The 9,812-nt window shown below is 47.0% G+C and overlaps 1 long non-coding RNA gene across 1 annotated transcript; it reads right to left on the bottom strand.

The window, feature by feature from the left end:
* Positions 1–3,594: 3,594 nt before the first annotated feature.
* LOC143783423 (uncharacterized) lies at positions 3,595–3,931 on the bottom strand. The gene is made up of 3 exons (XR_013217159.1): positions 3,910–3,931; positions 3,749–3,827; positions 3,595–3,657 (listed from the first exon to the last, which is right to left on the bottom strand). It is a non-coding gene; the product is annotated as an uncharacterized LOC143783423 (long non-coding RNA).
* Between the last annotated feature and the right edge of the window lie 5,881 nt (positions 3,932–9,812).

The following is a 9,812-nucleotide window of genomic DNA, read 5'->3' as shown; positions in this document are numbered from 1 at the left end:
GTGTCCAGCATATTACCACCAGTGTGTCCAGCAATCTTCCCCAGTATGTCCAATTGTCCAGCATTGCCCACAGTGTGTCCAGCATTGCCCCAGTGTCTCCAGCATTGCCCCAGTGTCTCCAGCATTGCCCCAGTGTATCCAGCATTGCCCCCAGACAGTCTGCCCCAGTATGTCCAGCATATTGCCCCAGAGTATCCAGCATTGCCCCCAGTGTGACCAGAAATCTGCCCCAGTGTCTCCAGCATATTACCCCCAGTGTGTCCAGCAATCTGCCCCAGTATGTCCTGCATTGCCGTCAGTGTGTCCAGCAATCTGCCCCAGTGTCTCCAGCATTGCTCTAGTGTCTCCAGCATTGCCCCAATGTCTCCAGCATTGCCCCAGTGTCTCCAGCATTGCCCCAGTGTCTCCAGCATTCATCTTCCCCAGTGTTTTCAGCAGTCTGCCCCAGTGTGTCCTCCAGCATTGCCCCAGTGTGTCCAGCAGTCTGCCCCAGTGTCTCCAGCATTGCCCCAGTGTCTCCAGCATTGCCCCAGTGTCTCCAGCAGTCTGCCCCAGTGTGTCCTCCAGCATTGCCCCAGTGTGTCCTCCAACATTGCCCCAGTGTGTCCTCCAGCATTGCCCCAGTGTCTCCAGCATTGCCCCAGTGTCTCCAGCAATCATCTGCCCCAGTGTGTCCTCCAGCATTGCCCCCAGTGTGACCAGCAATCTGCCCCAGTGTCTCCAGCAATCTGCCCCAGTGTCTCCAGCATTGCCCCAGTGTGTCCTCCAGCATTGCCCCAGTGTGTCCTCCAGCATTGCCCCAGTGTGTCCAGCAATCTGCCCCAGTGTCTCCAGCAATCTGCCCCAGTGTCTCCAGCATTGCCCCAGTGTCTCCAGCATTGCCCCAGTGTGTCCTCCAGCATTGCCCCCAGTGTGTCCAGCAATCTGCCCCAGTGTCTCCAGCATTGCCCCAGTGTCTCCATCAATATGCCCCAGTGTGTCCTCCAGCATTGCCCCAGTGTGTCTAGCAATCTGCCCCATTGTCTCCAGCATTGCCCCAGTGTCTCCAGCAATCTGCTCCAGTGTCTCCAGCATTGCCCCAGTGTCTCCAGCATTGACCCAGTGTCTCCAGCAATCTGCCCCAGTGTCTCCAGCATTGCCCCCAGTGTGTCCAGCATTGTCCCAGTGTGTCCTCCAGCATTCTGCCCCAGTGTGTCCAGCAATCTGCCCCAGTGTCTCCAGCAATCTGCCCCAGTGTGTCCTCCAGCATTGCCCCAGTGTGTCCAGCAATCTGCCCCAGTGTCTCCAGCATTGCCCCCAGTGTGTCCAGCAATCTGCCCCAGTGTCTCCAGCATTGCGCCAGTGTCTCCAGCATTGGCCCAGTGTGTCCTCCAGCATTGCCCCTAGGTGTGTCCACCGTTAGCTTATCAAAAAACAAAACAAAACAAAAAAAAACAAACAGAGTCCCCTCACCTGACCAGCGCTCCAGGCGGTGAGCTCCCTTCAGCAGTGCACACTCGCCGGTGACTGACAATGACGTCAGACGCCGGCGACGTGTGCGCTGCGGCCGACTTCAGCTGCCAGCCTCCAATTGGCTAGCGACTGTTGGTAACTATTGACGTGCAACACTGGCAGCTGCGGATGGAGTGGTCGTGTGACTGCACTCTGTGGATGAGCTTTCGCTGCGGGCCCCCTCTCTCTGCTCACCGGGTCTGGGGGCACATAAATGCCAGCGGGCATTCACAGTCACACTCGGGCAGAAATTATCAGTGGGTCAATCTGTGCTGTAGCCCAGGGCCCCCCCACACCACTGGGCCCTGGGCTACCACCCATATTGACCCTCTGATAATCCGCCCCTGTTTGCGGTGGTGGTGGTGGTGGACATGGCGGATTGAGAGAGGGTTGGTGATGGGATTCTCGATGTAGGCCTACATGCTGTGTTTCCTACCAATAAACTTATAAGCTTTGCCCTAGCAACGACATCTCCACATTTGCTGCTGTTGTTGTTCTAACCGGTGGGCTTACAGTGGGGGAAGCGATGTAGCGTTGCTGACTACCTGGATGCTGAGCAGGTGCACCAACGGTAGGGGACGTTTGTGAGTTATTCCAGGCTTGCAAGTGCATGCTGGTTACATGTCTGAGCATGCACATTGTATTTAAATTGTGGGGATTCTCCCCTCTGCTAAATGTTTTTGAGCATTTCTTACAGATAACTTTGCACTCATCATTCGGATCTTGGGTAAAAAATTGCCACACTACACTCTTCCTACTATGGAATACCTTTTCAGGCATTGCACGCTGTGTTACTTTCACTGGATGGCCATGCTGTCCTAAAACTGGTTTTGGTTTTGCCAAACTTTTTTGGCCAGAGACGGGCCTGCCAGATGAAAGCAAATGTGATGTAGATGGCTGCTGCCGATCCTCCTCCTCCGCTTCTGAGCTACTGCCAGCGGCACCCTCTTCCCCCAATGGCTGCCAATCTGGGTCAACAACTGGGTCATCTATCACCTCCTCTTCAATCTCATGTTCAGCTATCTCTGTGTCACCGTGTAAGGTGTTATAACGTTCAGGAATGGGCACCATCGTCTCATCAGAGTCAGTTTCTGGCTCAGTACACTGCAAGGGCAATGTAGTGATGTGAGTCAATGGAACAGCATGACAATCTAGCTGTGGCTGTGCATCAGTACACTCCATGTTCAAATCATCTTCTAGTGGACTGTTAACTATTTCCCTTTCTAACCAAGGCACGGTATGTGTAAAGAGCTCCATGGAGTAACCTGTTGTGTCCCCTGACGCATCCTTCACTGTTGTTTTGGGGGAAGGACACAAGGAATCAACTTGTTCCTGACCGGGAGCATCCACTGACGACTGGCTACTTTTCAATTTTGAACTATCCGAAGAGGAGGCAAAAGAGCTAGAGGCAGAGTCAGCAAGGAAAGACAAAACTTTTTCCTGCTGCTCCGGTTTTCCTACTCTCAGAAAAGGTAGCGTTCGAGGACGTGTGTAGCCGGACGATGACACTGGCTCAACAACTCGAGACTTAGGTGCTATTTTGATTTTCCCTCTACCATCCGATGCCCCACCAGCACCACCACCACCACCACCATCAGCATTACCAGATGGCAATGACCGCCCACGGCCACGACCTCTTCCACCAGCCTTCCTCATTCTTGGAAAAATGTAACAAACTAACAACCATTATATGGTACTGAAAAACAAGGTAGAAGGTGTATGTTAACTGGTTGTGAATATAAATCTCCCTTTTTATGTGTGGGTGAGTGCTGAATAAATCTGGCCCACTGTATTACAGTATAGTTTCTGTGGCAAAAAATGACTGACTGAGATACCACAGACAGGACTGGCACAGATGCACAGATGCACAGATTTGGCAATATTAATCTCCCTTTTTTTTGGGGGGGAGACTAGTGAATAAATCAGGCCCATTGTATTACAGTAAAGTTTCTGTGGCAGAAAATGACTGACAGAGATACCACAGACAGGACTGGCGCAGATGCACAGATTTGGCAATATTAAACTCCCTTTGTTTTTGTTTTTGGGAGACTAGTGAATAAATCTGGGAATAAATATAGAATATGTATACTGGCGCCTAATCACCTGAAAGGGTAGAGTAGATTGCTGCGGGAGCTGCAAGTGGTTGCAACAGGCTCTGTGCCGATCCTGTTAAAGAGAACAACCAAGTAGTAAAGAATAATGAGAACCACTGCGCATCCCAAAAGCAATAAAATGAGCAGAAAAAAACTGGACTTACTGGATAAGGAATTAAATGAATAGGAATAAAAGCCTTGAGTTCCCTTGGAGGTGGAGTGGAACCTGTTTGCGGTATATAACTGAAAAGAATATCATACAATAAATGTGATATAGATACAATAGTGCAGATGCTGTAATAGAGGATATTGAATACACACTTACTTATTATAAAGGGCTTGTATCTGCTATATTGTAAAAGTGTTCTTGTGTTGGTGCTGCTAGTCCTCCTTTCCCCAAGCTTAAAGCATGTTTGCTAAGGAGGAATAGGGTATTACGTATTGCAAAGTATTAACATACACCTTCCACCTATTGTTGGTATAATTTGAGACTACTTACTGCCTGTATGTGGGTTTGGTGGCTGCATCGATGGTGCTGGCTAGCCGTATTGTGGTTTAGCCAGTGCAGATATTCCTAGAGTCAGTGCCTTTCGGTATGGTAGCGCTGGCTAGGTCCGATAATTGGTGGTGCAGGGTGACAGCAGAAGTTTTCTGCAAAAGCGTGTTCTAGCAATCTATCATAACAAAAAAGACCTTATCCTGAAGCATATACCGCTGCCGGTAGCAGAGAGATAAGGTTGTGCGTTCACTCACCAGGTTTTACTGGGGTCAGTGCTTGTAAATATGGGAGCGCTGTTTAGATCCGGCAGTGGTGGTGCAGGGTGATAGCAGGGGTTTCCTGCAGAAGCGCGATCTGGCGGGAGCGCAGGAGCGCGGGAGATCACCGGCGCCTCGCGTGCCCCGGCCGGAAGCAACGCTGAGGACGCGGCGGTGATTGGGGGGCGGAGCTGTGGTAACGTCACACAGAGTAAGGACGGGAGCGTGGTGGAGACAAGCTGCCTACGCGTTTCGAGGGTTAGCTTCCCTCTTCGTCAGGGCTATGTCTCCACCATAGGGGTCCGTCCTTAAATAGTCGCCTGATTACCACAGACAGGACTGGCGCAGATGCACAGATTTGGCAATATTAAACTCCCTTTTTTTGTTTTTGGGAGACTAGTGAATAAATCTGGCCCACTGTATTACAGTATAGTTTCTGTGGCAGAAAATGACTGACAGAGATACCACAGACAGGACTGGCGCAGATGCACAGATTTGGCAATATTAATCTCTCTTTTTTTGGGGGGGAGACTAGTGAATAAATCAGGCCCACTGTATTACAGTATAGTTTATGTGGCTGAAAATGACTGACAGAGATACCAAAGACAGGACTGGTGCAGATGCACAGATTTGGCAATAGTAAACTCCCTTTTTTTGTTTTTGGGAGACTAGTGAATAAATCTGGCCCACTGTATTACAGTATAGTTTCTGTGGCAGAAAATGACAGACTGAGATACCACAGACAGGACTGGCACAGATGCACAGATTTGGCAATATTAATCTCCCTTTTTTTTGGGGGGGAGACTAGTGAATAAATCAGGCCCACTGTATAACAGTATAGTTTCTGTGGCAGAAAATGACTGACAGATATATCACAGACAGGACTGGCACAGATGCACAGATTAGGCTATATTAATCTCCCTTTTTTTTGTTTTTGGGAGACTAGTGAATAAATCTGGCCCACTGTATTACAGTATAGTTTCTGTGGCAGAAAATGACAGACTGAGATACCACAGACAGGACTGGCACAGATGCACAGATTTGGCAATATTAATCTCCCTTTTTTGGGGGGGAGACTAGTGAATAAATCAGGCCCACTGTATTACAGTATAGTTTCTGTGGCAGAAAATGACTGACAGAGATACCACAGACAGGACGGGCGCAGATGCACAGATTTGGCAATAATAAACTCCCTTTTTTTGTTTTTGGGAGAATAGTGAATAAATCTGGCCCACTGTATTACAGTATGGTTTCTGTGGCAGAAAATGACTGACAGAGATACCACAGACAGGACTGGCACAGATGCACAGATTTGACAATATTAATCTCCCTTTTTTTTTGGGGGGGAGACTAGTGAATAAATCAGGCCCACTGTATTACAGTATAGTTTCTGTGGCAGAAAATGACTGACAGAGATACCACAGACAGGACTGGCACAGATGCACAGATTTGGCAATATTAATCTCCCTTTTTTTGGGGAGACTAGTGAATAAATCAGGCCCACTGTATAACAGTATAGTTTCTGTGGCAGAAAATGACTGACAGAGATACCACAGACAGGACTAGCGCAGATGCACTGATTGGCAATATTAATCTCCCTTTTTTATGTGTGGGAAAATAGTGAATAAATCAGGCCCACTGTATTACAATATAGTTTCTGTGGCAGAAAATGACAGACTGAGATACCACAGACAGGACTGGCACAGATGCACAGATTTGGCAACATTAAACTCCCCTTTTTTTTGTTTTTGGGAGACTAGTGAATAAATCTGGCCCAATGTATTACAGTATAGTTTCTGTGGCAGAAAATGACTGACAGAGATACCACAGACAGGACTGGCGCAGATGCACTGATTGGCAATATAAATCTCCCTTTTTAGGTGTTGGACAATGCATAAAAATACAGGCCCACTGTTTTACACTACACAGTTTCAGGGGCAGAAAGTGGCTGGAAGATATATTTAAAAAAAAAAAAAAAAAAAGGGACTACAATTACTATCTCCCTACAATAATCTCAGAAAAGTATGGCAGGCAGCAATAAAAAGGACTGCTGCACACAAAAGTGTGGATAAACAAACAAGATAGCTGTGCAGAAAGGAAGGAGCAACAGGATTTGTGCTATTAAAAAAGCAGTTGGTTTGCACAGCGGCATACAAACAGCAATGCAGCTATCAGGGAGCCTTCTAGGGCAGCCCAATAAGCTACAGAGCTGATGAAGAAAAATTTAGCCTCCACTGTCCCTGCAAAGAAAAGGTGGTGTTGGACAGTGGAAATCGCTACAGCACAAGTGGTTTGGGGGTTAATGTACCCTGCCTAACGCTATCTCTGCTTCTGACGAAGCGGCAGCAACCTCTCCCTATGCTCAGATCGGCAGCAGTAAGATGGCGGTCGGGTGTGCACACCCCTTTATAGCCCCTGTGACGCCGCAGAGAGCAAGCCAATCACTGCCATGACCTTTTGTAAGATGGTGGGGACCGAGACCTATGTCATCACGCTGCCCACACTCTGCATCCACCTTCATTGGCTGAGAAAAGGCGCTGAAAGCGTCATACGAAACGCGACTTTGGCGCAAAGATCGCCGACCGCGTGGCCAACCCCACACTAGGATCTGGATCGGGTTTCACGAAACCCGACTTTGCCAAAAGTCGGCGATTTATGAAAATGACCGATCTGTTTCGCTCAACCCTACTTATTAGTATTCTATTTTTTATAGATCTTTAATAAATTTCAAGAGAAGGACCAAACAAAAAAATATATATTTAACCGCTTTCCGCCATTGGACGTACTATTCCGTCCATGTGGGGTGGGCCCTACTTCCCAAGGACGGAATAGTACGTCCAGCACGATCGGCCGCGCTCACAGGGGGAGCGCGGCCGATCGCGGCCGGGTGTCAGCTGACTATCGCAGCTGACATGCGGCACTATGTGCCAGGAGCGGTCACGGACCGCCCCCAGCACATTAACCCCCGGCACACCGCGATCAAACATGTGCCGGCGGTACAGGGAAGCATCGCGCAGGGAGGGGGCTCCCTGCGTGCTTCCCTTAGACCCCCGCAGCAACGCGATGTGATCGCGTTGCTCCAAGGGTCTCCTACCTCCTTCCTCGCTGCAGGTCCCGGATCCAAGATGGCCGCGGCATCCGGGTCCTGCAGGGAGGGAGGTGGCTTACCGAGTGCCTGCTCAGAGCAGGTGCTGGTAAGCCTGCTTTGCTCTAAGTCAGATAGGTGATCTGACAGAGTGCTATGCAAACTGTCAGATCACCGATCTGTGATGTCCCCCCCTGGGACAAAGTAAAAAAGTAAAAAAAAAATGTCCACATGTGTAAAAAAAAAATAAAAAAAAAATTCCTAAATAAATAAATAATAAAAAAAAATTATTCCCATAAATACATTTCTTTATCTAAATAAAAAAAAAAATCAAACAATAAAAGTACACATATTTAGTATCGCCGCGTCCGTAACGACCCCACCTATAAAACTATATCACTATTTAACCCCTTAAAAAAAACGAGGCAAAAAACAATGCTTTATTCTCATACCGCCAAACAAGTGGAATAACACGCGATCAAAAAGACGGATATAAATAAACATGGTATCGCTGAAAACGTCATCTTGTCCCGCAAAAAACGAGGCACCATACACCATCATCAGCGAAAAAATAAAAAAGTTATAGTCCTCAGAATAAAGCGATGCCAAAATAATTATTTTTTCTATAAAATAGCTTTTATCGTATAAAAGCGCCAAAACATAAAAAAATGATATAAATGAGGTATCGCTGTAATCGTACTGACCCAAAGAATAAAACTGCCTTATCAATTTTACCAAACGCGGAACGGTATAAACGCCTCCCCCAAAAGAAATTAATGAATAGCTGGTTTTTGGTCATTCTGCCTCACACAAATCGGAATAAAAAGCGATCAAAAAATCTCCCGTGCCCGAACATGTTACCAATAAAAATGTCAACTCGTCCCGCAAAAAACAAGACCTCACATGACTCTGTGGACTCAAATATGGAAAAATTATAGCTCTCAAAATGTGGTAACGCAAAAAATATTTTTTGCAATAAAAAGCGTCTTTCAGTGTGTGACGGCTGCCAATCATAAAAATCCGCTAAAAAACCCGCTATAAAAGTAAATCAAACCCCCATTCATCACCCGCTTAGTTAGGGAAAAATTTAAAAAATGTATTTATTTCCATTTTCCCATTAGGGTTAGGGATAGGGTTAGGGCTAGGGATAGGGCTACATTTAGGGTAGGGGCTAAAGTTAGGGTTAGGGTTGGGGCTAAAGTTAGGGTTTGGATTACATTTACGGTTGGGAATAGGGTTGGGATTAGGGGTGTGTCTGAGTTAGAGGTGTGGTTAGGGTTACCATTGGGATTAGAGTTAGGGGTGTGTTTGGATTAGGGTTTCAGTTATAATTGGGGGGTTTCCACTGTTTAGGCACATCAGGGGCTCTCCAAACGCGACATGGCGTCCGATCTCAATTCCAGACATTTCTGCGTTGAAAAAGTAAAACAGTGCTCCTTCCCTTACAAGCTCTCCCGTGCGCCCAAACAGGGGTTTACCCCAACATATGGGGTATCAGCGTACTCGGAACACATTGGAGAACAACTTTTGGGGTCCAATTTCTCCTGTTACCCTTGGGAAAATACAAAACTAGGGGCTAAAAAATAATTTTTGTGGAAAAAAAAATTTTTTTTTATTTGCATGGCTCTGCATTATAACCTGTAGTGAAACACTTGGGGGTTCAAAGCTCTCACAAAACATCTAGATGAGTTCCTTAGGGGGTCTACTTTCCAAAATGGTGTTACTTGTGGAGGGTTTCTACTGTTTAGGTACATTAGGGGCTCTGCAAACGCAATGTGACGCCTGCACCATTCCATCTAAGTCTGCATTCCAAATGGCGCTCCATCCCTTCCGAGCCCTCCCATGCGCTCAAACGGTGGTTCCCCCCCACATATGGGGTTTCAGCGTACTCAGGACAAATTGGACAACAACTTTTGGGGTCCAATTTCTCCTGTTACCCTTGGGAAAATAAAAAATTGGGGGCGAAAAGATAAAAAATCATATTATTTCACAAATATTATCTTTTTGCCCCCAATTTTTTATTTTCCCAAGGGTAAGAGAAGAAATTGGACCCCAAAAGTTGTTGTACAATTTGTCCTGAGTACGCTGATACCCCATATGTGGGGGTAAACCACTGTTTGGGCGCATGGGAGAGCTCGGAAGGGAAGGAGCGCCATTTGACTTTTCACTGCAAAATTGACAGGAATTGAGATGGGACGCCATGTTGCGTTTGGAGAGCCACTGATGTGCCTAAACATTGAAACCCCCCACAAGTGACACCATTTTGGAAAGTAGACCCCCTAAGGAACTAATCTAGATGTGTGGTGAGCACTTTGACCCACCAAGTGCTTCACAGAAGTTTATAACGCAGAACCGTAAAAATAAAAAATCATATTTCACAAAAATTA

This window comes from Ranitomeya variabilis, chromosome 6, assembly GCF_051348905.1.
Source record: "Ranitomeya variabilis isolate aRanVar5 chromosome 6, aRanVar5.hap1, whole genome shotgun sequence".
In the NCBI taxonomy this organism is placed as follows: Eukaryota; Metazoa; Chordata; class Amphibia; order Anura; family Dendrobatidae; genus Ranitomeya; species Ranitomeya variabilis.
This window is presented reverse-complemented; position numbering and strand designations above follow the sequence as displayed.